At 38.4% G+C, this 22,010-nt stretch overlaps 1 protein-coding gene across 5 annotated transcripts in view; it reads left to right on the top strand.

Moving 5' to 3' along the window:
- The window catches only part of TPK1 (thiamin pyrophosphokinase 1), a 301,853-nt gene that overhangs the window by 246,873 nt on the left and 32,970 nt on the right, over positions 1 to 22,010 (top strand). The window lies entirely within an intron of this gene.

The following is a 22,010-nucleotide window of genomic DNA, read 5'->3' on the forward strand; positions in this document are numbered from 1 at the left end:
TTATCTCACTTCACTTTCCTGACCAGAGCACTTATGTGTGTGCAGCTACATTGTTATGGCATATTGCAACTATGGAAACTAATTTCATTATTAAGTAGAGGGGAGAGGGTTGTCAAGAGAGCAAAATTCTGTTCTTTCCCTTGCATCCCCTATGTTACTTCAGTCCTTGCTTCTGCTAATGGAAATGTAACCCAGAGGAATGAAGAAATAGGTGTTCTGCTTCAGTCCAGCATTGATGCAGATAATCCTCATCACTCTGGTGGCTGTAGGTTGGTGATAGTACAAAAACTCACATGAAAATCAAAAGCAACCTGCCGCTACTAAAGGATGTCTATTGTAAAGTCAAAACGCCTTTCTGAGCAAGAGGGAGATCTGCAGAGAGCCAGAAAGCTCTCATTTAGATTGGTGGGGGTCCAAATTATCTTGATAGATTTCAGCACTGATGCTGAATTTTCACTGGTGAGTGTAGGGGCTGAATTTATCCAAGAAAGAGACCTCATAGTTTATGCTGATGACATTTAACCCTAAAGACATTCTCATCAGTCAGCCTGTCCACATGGATACTGGGAAATCATCTTTTTTAGACAACAGCAGAGTCAAAGCTGGAACATAATATGGTGTACTTCAATGAAAGTCAGTGAAAAATTGGCCAGAGTACAAATGCCCATTTGTCATATCCCTTGCAAATATACTTTAATTGTTTTCATCCTTAAATGCCCAGAACCAGCCATAATAAATGTAAATGTCACGCTGCCTGGAGATTTCCAAAAACAAGAAAGCTCTCTGAGGCAGGTGGTGAGTTATTGCCAGCTCCCAATGTCTCTGCAGAACCACAAAAGGGCAAGGACCAGTAGGAGAACAAATCAATCACATCTGGCTAGAGTATTCTGGAATTAAAAAATGAAATGTGTTTGTCTGTGATGACTCAGTTAATGAATGTGTGCTATTTAGATTTTTGGGGGGTTGTTCAAGTAGGTAAGCATTGCCACTAAGCATTGACTCCTCCTTTGCAATTCGTTTGTAGACCTTTTAGTTCTGTTTACATTTTTGGTACATATTAGTGTATGTGATTGATCTCTTCTTCCCAAAAATATGACACTGAAGGAAATTATTTTCTCTGCAGTGATCTATTCCTGTACCCTAATGGCAAACAGTCCTGGCTATCTCCTCTACAGTGTCTCAATTCTTCATTCACTGTTGCCTTTGTAAACATTTTACATGTTGTATATGAGGGGGCACTGCTCTCTCCCAATTTTTGGCTCTAGATGTTTGTGGAAAAGGTGTTTTTTTCCTGCTGTTTTATCAAGTTCCATAGAGGATGAAAGTCTGGTGGATGTCATCACTGACTTTTGTAGTGTGTTGTAAAAACTTAGGTTTTGGCAGTAAGTTGTTTATGGCATCCTGATGTGTAATTAATAAGCCATTAACAACTGACTGTAGTGAGCGTGCTCTGGAACTATTCATTTTAGACATGCATACCGATTACACACCACTGAGCAAAGCTGTTGTTTTCAGGTGAGTTGGGAGATATAAATTTTTGATAGATGATTCTATATCTTGCCGTAGAAGCAGCTGTGACTTCTCTGGGACAGTAAATTCATATGGTGGGGGGAGTCAAGCCAAGCCAAGGGGAAGAAAAAAGAGAAAGTAGCAGAATGGTGATGTGAGATTGCATCCAGGATTAGAAACGTGATTTTGAGAAAAGGCAGATAACATCAAAATCGGTAAAGATAGGAATACAGAGATTGAGAAAATGAGAATGGATATGTTTTAAGTAGACTGTTGACATCTTCCTTTTTGAAGCACTGAATTGAGACCAGTATTTCTCTCTTGTTATTTCTCTGCTGTTTCTCATCTCTTTAATTTTCCACTGCTGTCCAGGCTTTATAACCTACTTCTACTGTCAGTAAACTGGTAAACTCAAGTGATGCAGGCCTGTCCCTAGGATCTGCCTAGGTATTGATCCAACAGCAAAAGATGGCATTTGACATTTGATTTGAAAACAAGTTGCACTCCTATGGATATAAATTCAAGACTGAATCTAAAGAAAGCCAGAAACAGAGAAATAAAATTAATTAGTGTTTGGATGTAATAGTACTTAGAGATTTGAGACACCAGCATCACTCAGTGTCCCAGGTGTATTCTCTAGGAATGAATCTGCAGTCACAGTTGACAGTGCAGTACAATCTCAGCCTTTCCTACTGCAGGAATGGAGATACCTGGGAGGAATAAGGTGAAACACTGCTGATTTTCTTGTGGTTCAGGCAGTCTGGAGTGTTTACTCTGTGCAGGTACTTTATCTACTTGCAAGTTAGCTATTCATTTCTCTTAGCACTCAGGCTGAGTTGTCAGCACCCTAACATTCCTGAGAGCTCTGCCTTGGTTCTGTAAGGCACAGGATACTCCAAAATGAAAGCTGTAGCATCATCATTAAGATACTGCATAAGATGGTAATATGTCTGTGTCATTGCTCTTGAACAGTTTCAGATGTGCCAATGGTATTATCAATTCTATCATAATGAGCAACACAAACCCTTGAGAAATTCATCATGCATGTTTATACACATACATACAATGCAGCTTATATAGTAAATCAGGCATAAGAGCATTATGATTAATTAGGACTCAGAGGGTGTCAGTTAAGAGAATACTATTTGACAAAAAGAATCTGGCCTGCTAGGTTAGTGGGACTTTGTAATTAAAGGACGAAAGCTAAAGAACCTGCATTAAAATTCCACAGGCAAACATTAATCTTGGCATCCCCTTGCTCTCAAGTCCATGACTTTGCAGCCTTAACAGTTCTTAAGAGTTGTCTTCCCTGTCTATTATTTCCAGGCGAATGTGGGTTCATATGCAATTGACAGGTAAAGCATATGTCGCTTGTCCCATTGTATCAATAGAAGTTTAGGTCAGCATGTGGCAGCAGAGTTTCCTGTTATTTACATTTTGAAGCTTTTCCGTTTATTTAATATGAAAAAAACCCTAAATGTTTCAAAAATTCCAAGTATTTTTAGTATATTTTAAGTGGTAATACATGTCATAAACCAAACAGTAAATCCAAATAAATGGAGGTGGAATGAATGTCACAGGATCCTAAAATCTGTATAGCTTTCCTATAGCTTTAATCCTGAAAAACCTGAAAAAAGGCTCCTCTTCCATGAGCTTTCAGTTCAACTTTGGAGATTCCTTTATAATAGCATCTTAAGAAACTCTGCTCCAATTAATTTTTCTTTTTCTTTCTGTAGTCTGCAGATACAGTATGTGATAAATATATTCTCATGCTGTTAAGCATTATAACACAGCATTTATAATCTAATTGCCAATAAGAAATCTCGGAATTGTACATTTAGGTTTCCCAAGCATAGGGCGTAACTGTAATTTACCCAGGCCCCAACAATACCACTGTATCACTGCTGATTGGCAGACCGCTTAATGATGCTCTTTATAAGGCAATTTTCTAATCAGCTGCATGAACACTCATCAGGAGCTTGCTTCTTGATTTAAGGCAGAATCGGAGAGTTAGCATTTGTTTCGCTTATAAAAACAAACGGGGGAAAAAAGCAAATTACAAAGAGAAATAACACAAATACAGGCTTTGATTTCATTAATCTGGATTATGCTTTCAAAAGTTTAGTATAGAATTAAAAGCTGAGGCATGAATGAATCTGCATTCCTCAGGCTATTTCTTTTGTGCATTTTGAAACTGGATGATGATAGCTTAAATATTAGCTTTCTTGTTTTTAACAGGTGTTACCTTTCCAATTATTGTTTAGTGATTATTATGTGATATAGTAGATATTCTGTTGAGTCTGGTCACTTGAAACTGAGGCACAGTTAATTTTCCATTTTTTTCACACTTCTTTTCCACTCAAAAAATAATTCATTATTCCACGCTTTATTTCCATCTATTTAATTCTTTTGTTCCACAATAGAAAAGCTTTAATTTTAAAAACGTGATATAAATCACATGTAAGCTGGGTCAAGTGTGTCTGGCATGGAAGCAATTCATTATATGATTTAAGAGGTTTTAACAAGATGAGCTTCATTTGACCTAACAAGTTTATGAATAGTTTTGACCAGCACAGATAAAGTATGTTTTCCAAATTTATCTCCAAGTAATAATTGTAAAACCCTTGTAAACACAGTTCTCTAGGCTATATATCCAGTATATGTTGAAGAATTCATGTTTTAGGAAAACATTAGAGCTTAAAACCAAGCTTGTGGAATTAATGGGAGAATTGCACACTGACTTAATATTTTAATCTGGAGGTGCCCCTGTCCCTTCCTTACTAGAGTTACTTAAGCCCTGAACTCATCAGAAGATTTAGGCATTCATGCATTTTTATACATGTTACAAGTTCCATTGAATATAAAGGGATTATTAAGTGGGTAGAGTTAAATGTGCAGAGGTACTTACTATAAGTCAGACTCTGAAGTGGAAGTTCAAAAATGTCTGAAATGGCTTTTCTGTATGTAAAATAAGGTGGTACTGACTTTAATCTCAATTTCCAGGGTTAGCTGCCTGGGCTTGTACCTATTCTAATCTCTCTTCTCACTTGCCAGCACTATAAATACCCTTTTTAGTTCTGCACATTTTTAATATATTGCTGGTGGACTGCAGTAATTTACATTAATTCCTCTTGATTTTACTGTTGAATGCCTAGGCAAAGCATGAAGACATGGTAAGACAAATGCCTTTGAAATACTTCTCACATCTGGTTTCTTTACGTGTAATTCAGCAGTTGTGATTTCCTACCAGTACAGATGTCAGGTCCATGTAACAAGTGAATTTTTCATATGAGAACTTTGGAGAAAAGGGCCTCTGGATACCTACCAGAATCTTGAAACAATCATAAACTTTTCATAAATAGCCAAAAATGTTAGAATATGGTACATGTCTGCATAGTTATAAGAGAGCAAATCACTCTGGATAGAGTAAATCAACCACAGAGGATATGAGATTTTTTTTTTTCTTCTTTTTTTTTTTTTTATTACCGTGATACAAATTTGCCACACTTTTGTGTCTCTCTCTGCCATATGTGAAGCAAGATTTTCAGTCTACCTTAGAACCATGTATGCAGCCAACATAAGGCATGTGCTGGGGAACAGGGAATGATTTCCACATCATACTGTGGGCTGGAATGTGTGAAAAACTAACTATGACATAAATCTTTTCATACTAGAATAATTTAATATTGTTCCTTTTTTTTTTTTTAATTTTGAAATATGAAGTGTAGTTACGTTTACCTTTTGAAGTTCCAAAAGCCTGAAAACTCTTCCTTTGGCAAGTGCAAATCAACAAATGCTGGCACCACCCTAAAAGACAGCTTTCTGTTGTGAGCTTCTGTAGAGATTTATACTGCTCATTTGCAGTGTGTATTAGGAGGGTTGGTGGGTTATTCAGAGCCTGTGTGTGCCACTTCATTTTTGCTGCTGCCTTTTTTTAGCCTGTGTGTTTATGTTAGCATAGTTCTGGACCATTTAAGATTTGTCTTGGATTTTTGAGAGCTCTGCTGCTGGCAATTAATTTTACATCCTAAATATCCCAAGAAAACATTGTTGTCAGTGAATTTGTAAATTAGCTTGTGTCCCTTTTAATACCATAATTACTTTAGTGTCCCAGCTGACATAATCTCAAAAGAATTTTACTGACTGTTGTGGGATTCAATCTTTCCAATTTGTGCTGCTCTCTAACTTCCCAGAGTAATGATTCCCTAGATGTTTGTCAGTCTGGGTTTTTGCACCCATGCTTCCTGAGTTTCTCTGCCAATTTTGTGTTCCTCTGCTCTCATGCCAGTTTCAACAAATTCTTTAAAAGTTACAAATAATGAAGACAGTCTTTTTTAAAAAAACAACAAACCACAAACAAACAAAAAAAAATCAACCCAAAAAACTTCTATTGTTGTCATGGCACAGCGCTACTTGCTGACTCAGTGGGTAGCACACCAGGCTGGAGAACCAGCAGTGTGGCTGGAATACATCATTATCTCTCCATAGTATACTGCCTTACCTGTCCTGCTGCTTATCTTGTTAACTCTTTGGGGCAGGGACCACACAGTGCTGTCTGTACTTCCTGGTAGTCACATACTACAGGGATAAACATAATTAATTGCAAATGGGAGGTGACTTCTGGAGTTACAGCTGAAAGCCATTACCATGGAATGATTCCTGATTTTAAATAAATGCATATTCTGTGAGTGTAAGAGACTGTATCTGGATTATTATCTTCAGAAATGGCACTGTGGAAAAAGAAGAAAATCATTGTTTAACATACAGTGCCATCTACAGAACAGGCTATGCAACCTGCACTTCTTACATTATTTGGGGGGTTTTGTTTGGGTGTTTTTGGGTTTTTTTCATTTCTTTGTTACAGTCCCATTGGCATAAATGGCTAGAGATGGTGTGAGAAGTTTTTGTCAGATGCCGGCAACACTGGAGGATGAGGATGGGAGTGGTTTGTCCTCTCATCTGTTTTGGCCATAATCAGCAACATCCATGGGCCAGGCTTCAGCAACAACGGCCACTCTTAACTTTCTCTTAGAAGCCTATATTGTTGGGTAGGTTTTCATTGTGTGGGTTTTTGGGGGGTTTTTTGGTTTTTTGTTTGTTTGTTTGTTTGTTTGTTTGTTTGTTTTGGAGTTGGTGGGTTTTTTTGGTTGGTTGGTTTGTTTTGGCTTGGGTGGGGTTTTTTGTTTGTTTGTTTTTGGGTTTGGTTTTTTTTTTTTTGTCTTTTTTAAAGTGCAAATGCTTCTAGAAATGCTGCACCTGCAGCCGGCTTTCCTAGCAATCACTTGACCCACCACAGCAGTCTGACAGGCAGGCAGAGGTGGAACGAGGGAGAAAGGGACCAGAAAGGAAAAAGCCTATCTGTGATCATGTTGTGTGAACATGAAGTGTATTAAGGCACCTTGTCAACTGTCCTTTCTGTTTAGAGTCAGTTTAAATGTGGGGGTGAAGGGCAGTGGGTCTTCCCATATTGTTACCTTAGTGTAGAGAAAACTGTTAAGCAGCGGTTTTGTGTTTGCATGGTTCACTGGTTGAAATGACAGTGCAAGGAGAGTTGGATTAAATCCCCAAAATCTTTAGAATGATCTTCAGATAAACATTGATGCAAAAAACTGGATTTATTTTTAAAGACAGAAGTGAAAGAACACCAAAGTATTACACCTTCCACTCTCAAGAATCCATTATTGATGTAATGTAGCAAATTAAGTTACTGTGGTCACTGCAGAACAACCTGTTGTCTGTCCTCTTTTGGCTCCTGAACATGGCAAGTTATATGACCTTTAACCTGTTACTAGCTCAGGACTCACTGTTTGACATCTTCGAATTAGTGGGTTCTGACATCCAGGCCAGAGACAAAATAATTTTTTGGCAGATGATCTTGCACAGGTGAAGAGGGAGAGGGAAAAAGAGAAGGGTCTTCATTTTCTTATATAACTACATGGGAAATTCAGTGAATTTAAAGTAGCAACAGAGAAGTACTGGGAGTCTGAGTGTCTGAGACAGCCGAAGTTGCACGTTAAATAGAGTTTATGAGACTAGTCTGCCATTTGTCACCTGCACTGTCACAGTCAGCACACGTGACTGTGTAGGTGAGTGGGGGTGTATGTAAATAATAATTCCCCTTTATTTAATATACATTAAAACTGAAAAGGGACAGAAATATGAGTTAGCAGAGTGCTACAAACTGTGAAGTTAATTATGCAGTAGTTATCCTCAACATTTCCATCTTTAAAGTGGTTTTGAACTGCTTAAGTGCAGCAGTTACTGCAGACTGTGATTAGATAAACAGATGCAAATAGTAATTGTAACTGATAAATGATTGATGATGGCTTTATATGTTTATCATTATATACTGTTGTAAACACTTTTTATTCAGTGAAGATGGAGTCTGGAGGAAAATTGATGATGTATGAAATATGGATTCAAACTGTAATGCTTTTAAGAGTCTAGAGGGCCAATATTGTAGGGCCAATACAGAGTTGTTACCTGAGGAACTGGTGAACTTTGCCATTGGTATCATTGGGCTGAGCACCAAACATCTGCCAGCTGATATCCAGAGGCTGGATACAAGTGCAGCTGGGAAGGTGAGTTTACAGGAGAGAGCCTAAGTGTAGGGATAGGGAGGCTGAGCACTGTTCTATGGTGGTTTTTGGTGTGGAAGGCCCTCTGATCCACTGCTCAGAAGGAGAGGAGATGCCATTTCTCTTCATTTTTCTATTGCTTCTCATGGCTCCTGCCTTCTTTCACAACTTTCTTGTCTCCTGTGGATCTATGAGACATTTGTAACACATTATTTGACAGTCACAGAGTGACTGTGTTACACCCATGTTGTAGGAGCCATTTGGGACAGAACCAAGTGTGTTTGGATCACTGGAAGTTAATGGGAACAAGGGGACAAATATGCATGTCTCTAGAAAAATGGGGTGGGATAGGAGGTTTGTTCAGTGTTAATGGTGCTATAATTCTATTTGGTTTGTCACCTGCCATTTGCTAATTATTAATCACAGTAACAATATTTGTTAGTTGCATTAATTGAAAGGGAATTTTATTGCAGTAGCTTGAATTTAATATCAACTCTTCGTGTATCATACAATGCAAAAAAGTAACCTGTGGTAATTAAATTACAGGTTAAGTCTTCATTCTACATAAATTATTCTATTCACTGAGGAAAAAAAATAAAGCAGGATATTACCAAAGAAAAGGCCCAGATCATTAGCAACCTCTATTCCCTGTTCTGTTCACTTCACTGGCAGTGCTGAAATCTGTCTGTTACTTTTCCTGTGGTGTTGTAGAACTAACAATGAACTTGCCATCTTTTCTGTCATGTGCCTGCCCTTGGGCTTGTACAAAAGAAGGGAATTAGGTTGTGTTTTGTTGACCTTTCAGATGCAAAGGAAATGGTAGTCGTGTTTCCTTACACATCAAATGCTGCCAGGCTATTGTCTGTGTTAACCTTTGTGGAGCACCCTGATGTGATCGTTACCCTAGCGCCAGGACACAGATGTCAGAGAGAATTGAGAAGGGATAAATTGGAGGTGCCATGCAAAACAGCTCAGCTAAAGACATTTTTCTCCTGCACTGAAGAAAAGGTATTCTGTATGTGTTTAACTACTTAACTGGTCTGCGAGTCCTGTAATTTGCTTAGCCAAACAGAACTTCAAAACAGATGGTTTCTAAATTTGGGGAAAATAACCATTACAGTATTTTTTCCCTGTGCAGTCTGCAGTTATACTTTAGTAGTGAAATTATTTGAAAATTAAACAGGAAAATAAAATTTGGATCTTTACCAACTGAATACTAATTTCAGGAACATACAGCTTTTAGTATGTATTAGGTTTTCATTTGCACATTTAGCCTAAGATTTGTTTATGCTGTGATTTAGTGCCTCTTGCTGCTTACTTGCATAAGCACTACCAAATCCACAGTTGGAGTCACCAGAGTATTTAGCCCCCGGCTGCATTTGCTCATAAAAGGAGGAATGACAAGTTTCCTCCTTTGCAGAGGAGGAAGTGGAGAAACAGAAGTAATTCATTGCACTTAGATAGCACCTGCCACCAGGCACCTCTACAGGCACTTTACCAAGAGTGAGTGCACTACCTTGTGTGGAAAGCATTTCTTTGTGAGAAACTGCTTCATCCCCAATCTCTTGATTGAGGAAATTGAGGTGCAGAGCATTTTTCTCATCCAAAATTGTAAGTGAAGGTACTCAGAAGGTAGGAATCTGAGTATCCTGGGCTTTGGGATTAGTTTCTCATCATGATAGATATAAATTATGACAAGGGAATTAATTATTTTATATTTAGGAGGGTTTTTTAAATATGTGTAATATTATTGCACATAGTCAATATTTTCAAAGTGTATCTAAGAATGTTGTATTTAGGAACTCTCCCTTTCTCTTAGAATATATGCTAATTCTGTACATTTTCATCCCTGAACATAAACAGGGTGTCTGTGTGTAAAAATGGAGCTAAAATTGGTTTTCTGAAAAGCCAAGCATAGTATTTGGTCTCCATTTCAACAGTACTTGAACTTAGTTGTCAGGTTGAGAGCAGCAGCATATTCTCAGGTAGCCTGTGAGATAACTCATTACCCAAGAACAGAAATCATCTTGGGTTGGGGATTCCTAAAGGGAAATTTAAGTCCATGACTCATTTGATTCAAGTCTTTGCTCCTTCAAGGAGGCATGCTGTGTGATGCCCAGCTATACTCTGCTGCACAAGGCTCAGCTGGGCTGTGGAAAGCTCTGCCTCAGAATACTGTGGACCACAGCAATCACAGTGATACAGTCTCCACTTCAAGAAACTCCTAACCTACAGGTTTTTGAGGAAGGGTGTGCTGAGGAAAATACTACTCCATATTGCCTGGTCTTTTAAGTTCTTTCCTAAAGTCCTCTTATGGACCACTGCCTGAGGGTCCTGTGTCAGTGTCCTGCCAAGATAAATCCTTGGCATGACAACAGAGGCTGCTTTTGTGCTCTTTTGACCTGTAGAGTCCTCCTGAGAGCACAAATATGTTCTTCCAAATATGTTTGGGCTTCTCTCCAAGCTGTTTTGTCCTCTACCCAGATTAGGGACTTTGCTTTTAAATTGAAATTATCCTTTCTTAGACAGAGGACTAGAATTATATGCCCTTCTTCAGCGAGCATTCCCTTGTACAATGTACCACCTGTACTGTGGCAATAATATGTGTATATCTCTGCTGAAAACATCTAACCTGCTACATGTTTTTTTACCATCTCTAGGCTATTTCTGCTAGTGCAGCTGTAAAATATAGCCTTCGATTGCTTGCTAAATTGTCAAACTCAGCTGGCAGTTGAGAGTCTGCCTCGGCATTTTAATGGACTTTGGCTACAAAGGTTTCAGAGTAGGACTTTCGTCCTTTACTTGAAAACCTGCTTTCTACTTGGGGTTTCTAAAGGTGGTATTTTAGAGCTGCAGGCACTAGTGGAAGTGGGTTTTACGAGCCTGAAGTTTGGAGTCTAAAGCAGAGAACAAGATGACTTCCCTTCATACACTCTCTCGAATTTTCAGGCTTTTTAACAAGGAAGAGTGTTTGGGTTCCTTTGGTTCATTGTTTTGTTTGGTTGGGCATTTTTTGAAACTGGTGCAGTTGTTGCTTCCCTGGCAGAGGTTTGTAGGTAAATATATGTGTCACAGAGTATGAAGCTACGAGAGTGCTTAAGGTCTGGAACTGTAAGAGCAGTGGCTTATGTAACTGAAAGAAGTTACTTACTGCTTTTTCATTAAATCCTCTTCTTGGGCTGTGGTTGCTGACCATAAGTGCATTCATAGCATCTCACCTGATAGGTGGAAACTCCTCACTTCTTCCCTTAAGCCCTCTTTGAGAAAGAATTAAATTACTTTTAATTCTCTGCAAATTCCCTCCATTTGTTTATTTTCTGATGTGTATAATCTCTGCTGGCTCAAAGGGAATGCTTTTGGGCAGAATATAGCCATGAACTAGGCTTTTGACTAGCACATGTTGCCTTTAGAGTTGTAGTTTTTAGGTGAATCAGTTTTAGGACTAAAACTGCAGTTTGGATGTTCCATCAGTACCTTCTTGGCATGTTGCATCACTGACTTGAAAGGTAAAACCACAGTATAATAGCAACTTGATGGTGCATTCTAAAGACTGTAATATCTTTCTTTAGCTGCAGATACAGTAGCAGCTGGCAGGAGCATAAGGTTCCAGAATGCTTACCACTGCCATTATAACTTTGTGGCTTTTATGTTAGTACATAACATTTATATACAAGGTAATGGGAAGGGAAGGTGAGTGAAACATATTTGCATATTCTACTAACAGTATCCAGTGTTGACAGGTTGTATTTTATTCCGAAGGAAACGCCACTTTTGGGGCACTTTGGGGGGGTCATCTGATGTTATAATTCACAGCTTGATTGGTCATTGTGATTGTTAGCCTGCTGTGTTATAACCAAAATTTCAAGATCCTATTTGTCTTGAGCTTCCTTGTCATGAGTTTACAACTAAATCTGTAAAATACTTCAAATTTAGAAAGGTAATTGGATGATGCTGTACATAGCAAAGTGTGTAATTTTTCACTTATTTCTAGAAGAGCCTGGTTTTTTAGCACCTTGTCTCCAAGGACCATCAGATGGGTGATATCCTTCACATGGATAAATGTAGCCATCACCATGCAGAAGAGAACCTTCTCTCTTCAGTCTGATTTTTCATTCAGACGCTTTGACTAAAGCATTACTGAGCTAATGTAGAAATAATTGAAGTAATATTCAGCAAAGGACTGTGAATTTTTCCCATATGCAGAAGAGAAGTATTATGGATATTAGTTTTGCCTTTTTTTTCCCCTTCGGTCTGGAACGTGTGAAGTCTATTCTGTACAGGAAAAGAGAAAAAGAAAAATGAAAGGAAAAGAAACCCAGATGGTCCCTTGTGGATGGAGACATATATATATATATGGAACATGGATGGAGACACACACACACACACACACACACACACACACACACACATATATATATATATATATATGGAAAATGGGAGTTATGGAGTAGTGGATTAGTGGATTCAGGTTACCAGGGTGAATTCATTATATAATAATCACAGTAATATACTTTCAAGTAATTAATGTTAAATTTTGTTCTGAAGTAGATTATACCTTTTTTTCTGTTTGCAACCCCTAATTCTGGCAGAAAGCTTATTTGACAAAACTAAGCCCCTGAGGGTAAATACCTCATCACAGAGTCATAGAACCATTAAGGCTGGAAAAGAGGCCTGAGATCATCAAGTCCAGCCTTTGAGTGAATACCACTATGCCCACTCAACTGTATCACATCTGCTCATTTTTTTAACACTTCCAAGGATGCTGAGTCTACCACGAGTCCCAGGTGAGAAGGAGAGGGATAACTGACCTTGAGCACATCCCATCTCTAGTCCAAAAGTGGTGCTCCTGATTGTAACTGCCTTTTTGCAGTGTTATTTCAAGTTGCATGAATAACACCATTCTCATCACATATTTGCCTGTTCTTTATGCTTCTGTAGCCTAAATTACTCTGTCTAGCCACCATTTAGGTACAATCTTATCTTGGAAGAGAAATGGCCCATGACTTGAAAGTTACGAAATAAACATGAGTGGTTCAGTCTCATGAACCCCTTACAGAAAGTTAGGAGATCCTTTGTGGGATATAAAGGCAGTGCTCTGCTCAGCAGGATAGTAAAAAGTCTTGGATTTCAGGAATCAAGTTGCCCCTGTTGGAAAATCGATATGTAATGAGTGACCTGAAAAAAGTGATTTTTTCCATGTGATGAATTGAAAAGAAATTGATGGGAAGAGCTGATGCGGAAGTTCCTGCCTCCTAATCAGTGGTTCAGCTAACGTGCTGTACTAGCAGGAAATTTCCAAGCTGCTGATTGTATTACTTCAGAAAACGAAAAATCATCCCATTTTTTGAAAATGCAGTGTTTTGTCTTGGAAAGAAAAATGCATTAAATTATGGTACTTAGTATTTTAGACCTTCTGCCTTGATGTATCAAGGTTCACTGGAGCTAGTAGAGGCTGATTCAAATATATAGCTTTTGCTATAGCCTGCAGATGACATTTTAGTCTCCACTGTCACTAATCTGGCTGGGAATGACAATCACTGTGATAATTATATGGACACTCTGGAGACTCAAAGGCAAAGCAAAACAGATTCTGCTCCACAGAGAATTTACTTCTTGAAAAACCAAATGCAAGAAATCAAATCCTCCTGATGCAGGTTGTCTGATACTATTGGATGACATATTGTATCAAAGCAAACTTAATTATTAGTAGAATTGTATTGCCTTGCATGTTTTAGTTTTGGAACACATACATATTTATTATTCCATCTGCTCCTGAAAGACTTAGCAACTGGTTATTACAATTAGATAATTACTAAATATATTCTGTCCTTCTGGAACTTAAATGGAATGCAGACTTGGGAGCCAGCAGGGAATACTCAACAAAACTGAACTGTGCTAAATGGAAAACTGATGAGAAGGTAGCACTTTCTGCAATGCATAATTTCACTTTGAAGCACACTGGGCTGAGGTGTTGTCAGGTTTTGTTCAGCACTGGTTGTGCGTTCCTTCAAAGTGAGTGCAGGTAATCCTGCCTGGTTGCCTTGTCCTTGGCTGCATATAACATAATAACCTCAACATCCAACATCCACAACAGACACAAACCGTCATGAATGCTCCTGAAGTGAGAATGCTGGAAGAAACAGTGGAAGATTTGTTTGAGTAACTGAACTGTTAAAATAGAATAAACGCAAAACACTTTTTAGAAGTTTTGTGTTTCCAGTTGTGATTGTAGTCAATCTTTAGAGGTTAGAACAGTATTTCCCTGGGGAAATATTCTAGCTGTGTCAGAACTGCCTAGATTATGTAGATGGGGGGTGTTGTTGTTACCTTTGAATTTGGTTGGGAAGTTACCAAAATTACAAACAAGGGAAAAAGAGGCTTCTGGATAGATCAGTGTTGCCTTTTCCCATAACTACTCCTAGTTCAGGTTTAAGGCTTATCTCTCAAACCAATTGTATAGAATGTTACCAGCTCTTGGCTGGCTGTGTATTTTTAAACTCTAAATGAATACATGCATGTGCAAAGATAGGTGTAATGAAATGTTGCCTATTAAAAACTGAACTCATAAAAACCTGTCCTAAAAGTAATAGACTATCAGCATCTTTTTTATAGAGGAAAATCAATTTAAAAAGAAACAACTCTGAATATAATTAAACATCGTAACTCTGGTTTATATGTGCTTAATAGGTACAATAATACCTACTGTATCTCACAGGAGCCTTTTGAAGTTTAATTAATTAGCATTTAGAAAAGCACACTGAAATTCTAGGATGAGAATAAACTCCAAGTACATTGTATCATTGCTGCTGGTTTATGCGCAGTTTTGAGAAAAATTCAGTAATTCAGAGATCCAAAATGTGTGTTAGCATTCCATCTTAATTTTACATTCACATAAAATAAGTTTCTTCTTGTTTGTTTTCATAAGATTTTCTACCTCCTAGAATCAACACTTAAGGTTGTTGTTTGCCTAGAACCCAAAACATGTACTTAAAATAAGTTTTAATGTTAAGTAAATACCGGGTCTTTCCTTAACCTTGTTTGTTTTACTTTTCTTCAGAAGCAGGAGGCATAAATCAGAAGTGCATAGGAAACTTACAGCCAACCTCAGTGACATAAATAAAAGTATTAACATAAATTCACACTATGCAGCAGAATGGTATTCAGGGCAGCCTAAGTAGTGGGAAGATTGTTAGAAGTCTTGTGATAAGTCTCAGTAGTTTATATTTCCTCATTACAGGATGTTGTTTTTCAAGAGCAAGTATTGCAGGAAAAGTAAGCAAGCCGTTGCACAGCCTCAGTGTTCAGTAGGAATGGAGATTGGGGAGCAGGAGAGATCCCCATAAAGTTTGGTATCACAGCTGGTTCATTAGCTGTTTTAATGATGAACTGTTAATCAGTTCTGAAATGCGACCACATTCTCAGTTAACTGGAGATTCTAAAAAACACTGTGTGTAAGGGAGAAGGGCAGAGGTATCAGACAGGATGGCTGAGCAGTAGACAAGTATATTTTCATTTGTGTTGCATAGATGTTAATTTTATCTTGGGTTGACATTTGTGACAAAATATTTTTAAACTCTCAAAATCATCTTTAAGTTATCTAAACCTATATACTTTTTTCTTGTTATAGCTACATTTAAAAAGGCAGTATCTGGATCAGTTTGTGTTGAAGGTTATTTTTTCATAAATAAAGTCAGCCTGAAATTTTTGTTCCACTTTGGTTTTAAACTGACATCTTTACCTTTTAATCTGTTTTTTTTTTTTATGATTTACCACTGCACACTGAGTTTTATGTACACATATTCAAAGGAGTAACTTCTTTAGTTAATGATACAATTAATTTGCATCACGGGTGTACAGTCTGAGGAAGGAATTATTGCCAGAATTAGTCAGTTGAAGGCTTGGGAATTGCTGGGTGGTTTTGTCACCTGAGGGAAAGCTCTGATAATCATGAGTTATGGAGGATCCTTCAGTTTGAAGTTGTACTGTCTTCAACACTGGGTTTTCCCCATACATCTCACAGAGTTATGAAGTGGGGTAGACAGACTTCATTATGTACAAAGTGTTTAGCAGCATAAACAGTCATAAAATTCTGCAGTTTTTATGATCTGATGTCAACAGGAGTATCTGTTGTCATGAGTGTCCACTGCCTGTTTTCTGAATAGTTGTTCCAGTATTCTATCTGGACTTGACCTCATAAGAAAAAGACCTTTCTATTCTACTCCAATAAAATTTTCAATTATGTTTTAGATTAGAAATATCTTAGTCCAGCAGCTGGGGAACTGAGCTAGGAATCACCAGATGGGCATTTTCTCAGGTTTTGCTGGGTTACCCAGGGCAACTCCAAGCATATTTCTCTGTGCTCCATTTGCTCCAGTTCAGAAACAGGAGTGATGCCCCTGACCACCCTTTAAGTGCTGTGAGAGCTACTGGTAAATGTTTCTTTACAAACGCTGATGGTGCCACTGTTACTCCTGCCTGGGTCACTGGATGTGCTGTGTTGCTGTGGCAGAAGGCTGTACTCTTTGTTGGTTTGTTTCCTTTTTCCCAGCATCTCGCTGTCTCTGTTCCTTGGATTGGTAGGTTTTTTCAGGACTGGGACAATCATGGAGTTTTTCTTTGCACAGTGCCCAGCATAATGAAGTCTGAAGGCAATGACTGTTATTGCACTGGTAATTAAAACTGAATTTGGTAAGCTGATGGAATGGTTAGGTTAATAGCTTGTAACAGGGTGGTTATTATTTTAATAGCCTGTAAATCCCTCCTGCACAGAACTGGATCACTCTTAACTTGTTGGATTTTTGTACTTACGACATTTTAATCTCCCCAGTTTTCTTGCTAGGTAGAATGGAAATTGCTGATTTTTAGGCAAGCTACTATATTTGGAGAGAAAACACAGTAGTTGTGAGTCAGTTTTTGAAGTACACTGACTCCGCTGGTTACACAAAGTTGGTCTTAGGTATTTTTTTCCCTGTCTTGCTAAATTTGCAAGCGTCTTTGCCTTTTGAAGTGAAACTCTTTAAGACCTCGTAATCAAACCACAGCTAACTTGTTCTTTATTTAAACTGCAGTGTTTGCATGGGCTGTGCTTCCAATTCCAATGTATAATTTAAATTCTGTAGGGGGGAAAAAATTACCACTGAATATTTTAAGTTGTAGTTTGGGCTGTGGGCATGGAAGCACAGGAAAGAGTGCTTCTGTTCACTGTGTTTACACAAGTATTTATATAATGACTTCAAAATGCCTCAGTTCTCACCCGATTTAAGAGTAGTGTTCCAGAAAGGCTCTTGCAAGCCCTAGGGATTGGGACTTTGAATATGCATTTTTAGAAGGGAGAATATTAAGCCCATGGGGTGTGCAGGCAGTAAAACTGAACGGGCCATCAATCTCCACATCCTAAAAGCTACTCCTCTAGCCCTCAGCCAGCTGTGCACCTACAGGGGCTGGGCACTTCTAACCCAGCCTTGCATTTCCAGGGAGTCCCAGTGCTTGGCACTGCCCCAGCCCTTTCTCTATGGCAGCACTCAGCCCTGAGCACAGCCTCAGACATTTCAAAGAGGCATCCAAGTAGAGCTGCTGAATGGGTCAAAGATTTGCCTCTCTCTGGTCTCTGCTGCTATTCCCTGACTCTTTGAAATTCCTGCTATCGACACAGGTTTCGCTGAGTTGAAGTGACCTATAAATATATCAGACTCTCTGAATATATGTTGTTCTGTGCCAGTCAAAAGGATAAAGACATACTATCCTTACTAAGAATAATTGGAGAGGTGCCACTGAGAAGCCAATTTAGAGAAATTATTGCAGTGAGATAGATACCACATAATTGATATTTGGTATAGGCAGATTTATGGATGTAGCTGTTACAATCCTATTAAATACTTAACTGAGGCACTTAGCATTGTCACTTTTATTAACACAGTTTTGCACACTCGTGCCGTGGTAACTTGAGCTTTGTCTTTTCTCTTTTTTTTTTTTTTTTTTTATGTGACTTCCTGCATTGCAGAAAGACATTTATAATACTCCCATCATCTTCTTTTGAACTCATGATAGGCAGATTGCGTTGACATGGTCTTCACACAGGATCAAGCACCTTTTCCTTGTCCTGCCTTTTGCAGTATTTCCCCCCTCCATCTGGATGGATCTGCTGGTTTATTTTTCCTCACTTCATGCCAGAAACATACTGCATATCTAATATATTGTGTTCAAAAAAGCCAAATTTGCTTTTTTTAATACAAGCTCTTATCTCTTACCAAGCACAGATCTGCAAATACTGTACTATGTCCCCTACAGCTATTCTCTGTTTAGAGATTCTTCATCATGTGTTGGACAGATGGCATAATCAGTGGGTTGTATCAGAGCATTAAAAAAAGAAATTCTTTCTCATTGCTTCTACCTAGACTGTTTTGCATTCAGTGAGATGCAACAGCTGTAACACAATCTTTCAATGACAACTCTGAACATGGTGGGGAGGGTATCATTTCGTTTGAAAGTCAAAAAATATATAGGAAAAATGTCATTTAAAAAGAAACATAAAGGCCTTTAACAGAGCTATGAAGGTTGCAAGGTTAAGAACCTGACTTTTCACAGTTGTTTACTCTCTCAGCTGTCTCAGATCACAGGTGGATCTCCATTTGCAGCTGCTTATACAAATAATATAGCTCTGTTTTTCCTTCTGTCAAATACTTCCTAAGACTGCTCAATCATTTGTTATTTAATAAGATGTCTGCTACTTACAGGAGTCTTACTAAAGCATCAAAGATACTTGTATTCTTAGTGAGCACAATAGAAGAAGTAGCATTAATAATCAACATGTTTGCTGAGAGGACAGCCCTAAGCTTCTGGGCATCTATTGTGCCTGACCATTACCACTGTTGCAGGCATGAAATTAGGTTTTAGTGTCAAAAACCTGAAATGTTTGATAACTGTTAAATAGTATTGGGGAAAAAAAAAATATCTTGTGTTCTAGTCCTCATCCTAAAAGCCACAGTTATCTTTTCTTTGCGTGCTTTATCCCTCCCATCCCTGTCATTTTTGTCCCCAAAGAAGTGGTCCTAGTGCAGCTCCTGTCACAGGTCCCAAATTCTCTCAAGGAAGAAATGCAGTCAGCAAAAGAAGCAGTGATAAGCTGCCAATATGCAGAGAGCAATGAGTACAGTTTTGACAGAAGGCTGGAGGAAAGATGAAGATCACTGCAGAGATGGCAAGGAACTCTACTGGAGATGAGGGTAGTGGGAGGTGGTCCATTTTATAGGGACGAGGTATATCTTCTTTCTTACTTGTGTCATTAACCACTGTCATAGAATCATTGAATCATTTAGGTTAGAAAAGCCTTTAAGATTGGAGTCCAGCCATAACCCTCACACTGACAAGTCCACCACTAAACCATGTCCCTAAGCACTTGATCTAAACGGCCTTTAATTCTGGATCTCAACTATTGTACTTAATCTTCTTATATTAATACTAGTCATATTTCTACCCTCAGATCTTTTTCATGGCTTCTTACTTCATATCTGATCAGCATCTGTGTTCCCTGGTTCTATCACTACAGCCAAACTGCTGATTTAATGCTGTTTTAGGTGCTTTTATTCCTTAAAACGGCAGCTTTTAAATCTAATCTTATGTCCCAGTCCAGATAGACTTGAACTTGAGAAGGTGCTCTCAGCTAATATGGGGAATTACATAAGAATAACTGTACTAGTTTAAATTTGTATTCTATTCAAAGCTGAATAATTTTTGTCATATGAGCAAGTTGTAAAAAAAAGGAAGTTTTTAATTTGATCTTTTAGCAGGGGGAAGGTGAGAGTACAGACTAGAAAAAGACATTCTTCCCCTGGTGTTGTTGCAGTATTCAATTTTCTATCTGGCACTGTGTGGGAGGCAGTTTGGATTGTAAGACAGACTTGATATTTCTGCTAAACGATCAGCAGCTAAATGATTGTGCTGATATTTAATTGTCACCTTTTATGTTCAATAGTTTAACAAGTCACTGTGACTGATGAGGTGTCTGTTGCATTGGGTAGCATTTACTTTGTCTCACTCCATGCACTTCTAAGCTCTCTTCATAACTGTGATGACTAGAGAGGGGAGCAAGGAAAGGGAGAGGGTTGTGCAGCTGTGGGTGCATCCTGACAACTGCAGAAGGGCCTTCCAGAGGTTTTTGACCCAGGTTTTAACAGAAGTATACATCGACCTGTGTAGTGCTGTGGTGTTCTTTGAAACCAGTGCACAGCTTAATGAGAAATGGGACTTCAAGTCACCACGAGAAACATCAGCCACTAGTTTGACAATTCATTGTTCATTGCACTGTTCTATTTCTACCCATACAATTATAATTTTCCCAAGTAATTATTATTGTCCTCCTGGGCAGTTAGTTAGCTCTCTGTAAAATTCTGCTACATCAGAATCAGGGGAACTTGCCCTTTTCCAACATGTTCAGCAACATTGACACTGTTTTTTGTTGGTCTGTGCATTTTATTATAATTCTTTTCCTATGACAACATGAAGCAGTGAACAGCTGGCCAGCTGCTGAAGTGCTTGTGCAACCAGAGAAGATGAGGAAAAAGGAGGGCAGGGAGTCTGGTTGAGAATTAGCTGACAGCCTTGATGCAGAATTATGATAAAAATGTTTTGTTGAGAGTTAAATAAATGTGCACGTGAGGGTCAGCAAAACAGCTTGGGCTGCCTTCTGTTTCCTTCTCTATTTGTTTAGCATATATTTCTCAAATGTCACATTTACTGTAATCACTCTCCTTTCATTTGTATGGTATTAATCTGACTTTTAACTCCTCCTTGCATTTCAGATGAGCTCCAAGAGTAACAGCAGAGTTGGAGATTGATTTAGTTCTTCCTTGGCGTAGCACTGATCCCACAATACTTCTTGTGGACTTGTTCTAGATAGGCAATGGAGTGATCAAGTGGAAATGACATTTTCAATGGAGAAGCCTGTAATTTCTAGGGCAGGAGACACAAAGGAGCTCTCTGGGAACTGAGGTCACTCTTTTCATAAAAAGCTTATCAATACACAGCTCATAAACCATCAGTAGCTGTTTGGATGGATGTAAATCAGCAGCTATAGTTTATGTTACTCGAAATATTGCAGGCTGCTTTTAACAATATGTTAGACATTTTTATGATATATGTATAATCAGGTGGAATACTATTGCATCCTTGACTTCACAGCAGAGGATCCAGAGATCCATTTATCCATACATTCATAACCCGTTGCAAACAATTTTGATGTAGCTATTTCAGACTTGTAAAGTTATTGCATTTCTGTTGAAATATAACTGGGAAAATATGTAGGAAATATAACATTTGCAAGGGGAGAAGGGACAGGGGATTAAGGGACAAATTGTCTGTCCTCAGTGGTGCTGTTATGAAAATGTAGATACCCATGCTATGATTCATCTTCCCAAACATTGTACTTCTGCAGCTAGCAAGTCACAGTTGCTCCTTTTATGCTCAGAAGATGAGTGGGCAGTTTGAAAGTATCATTTATTTGATTTACTTCACAAGTTTAGCCTAAGATGAGTCACACCCCCTATACAGTTACAGCCTTAGGGCATTGTAGGTGTGTTTGCGTTTACTCAGATGAATCTCACCCTCATTTCCTCTCCTGGGTGAGTATTTTTTTCAGAAGGAGAAATATTTTATGAATTGCCATCATTCTTATTCCTTTGTACAGTCAGAGGATTTTCACTGCAGATGCAAATGTGCATGTTTGTTAGTCCATACTTGATTTAGAGATTTTTCCAGGGTCAAACCGTTTCCTTCTCCTGTCCTCAGCAGAATTTGAATTTGGCTGCTTGGGGAATGGTTGTCATCTCACACATCTGATGAACTCTAAAGATGACCATTACTGTGCTGAAAAACACTTTCTTAATGTATTCTTAATGCAAATTGCTTGTTTTCTAAAGTGTTTTATTA

The sequence above is a fragment of the Zosterops lateralis genome (assembly GCF_965231275.1).
Source record: "Zosterops lateralis genome assembly, chromosome: 1".
Taxonomy (NCBI): domain Eukaryota; kingdom Metazoa; phylum Chordata; class Aves; order Passeriformes; family Zosteropidae; genus Zosterops; species Zosterops lateralis.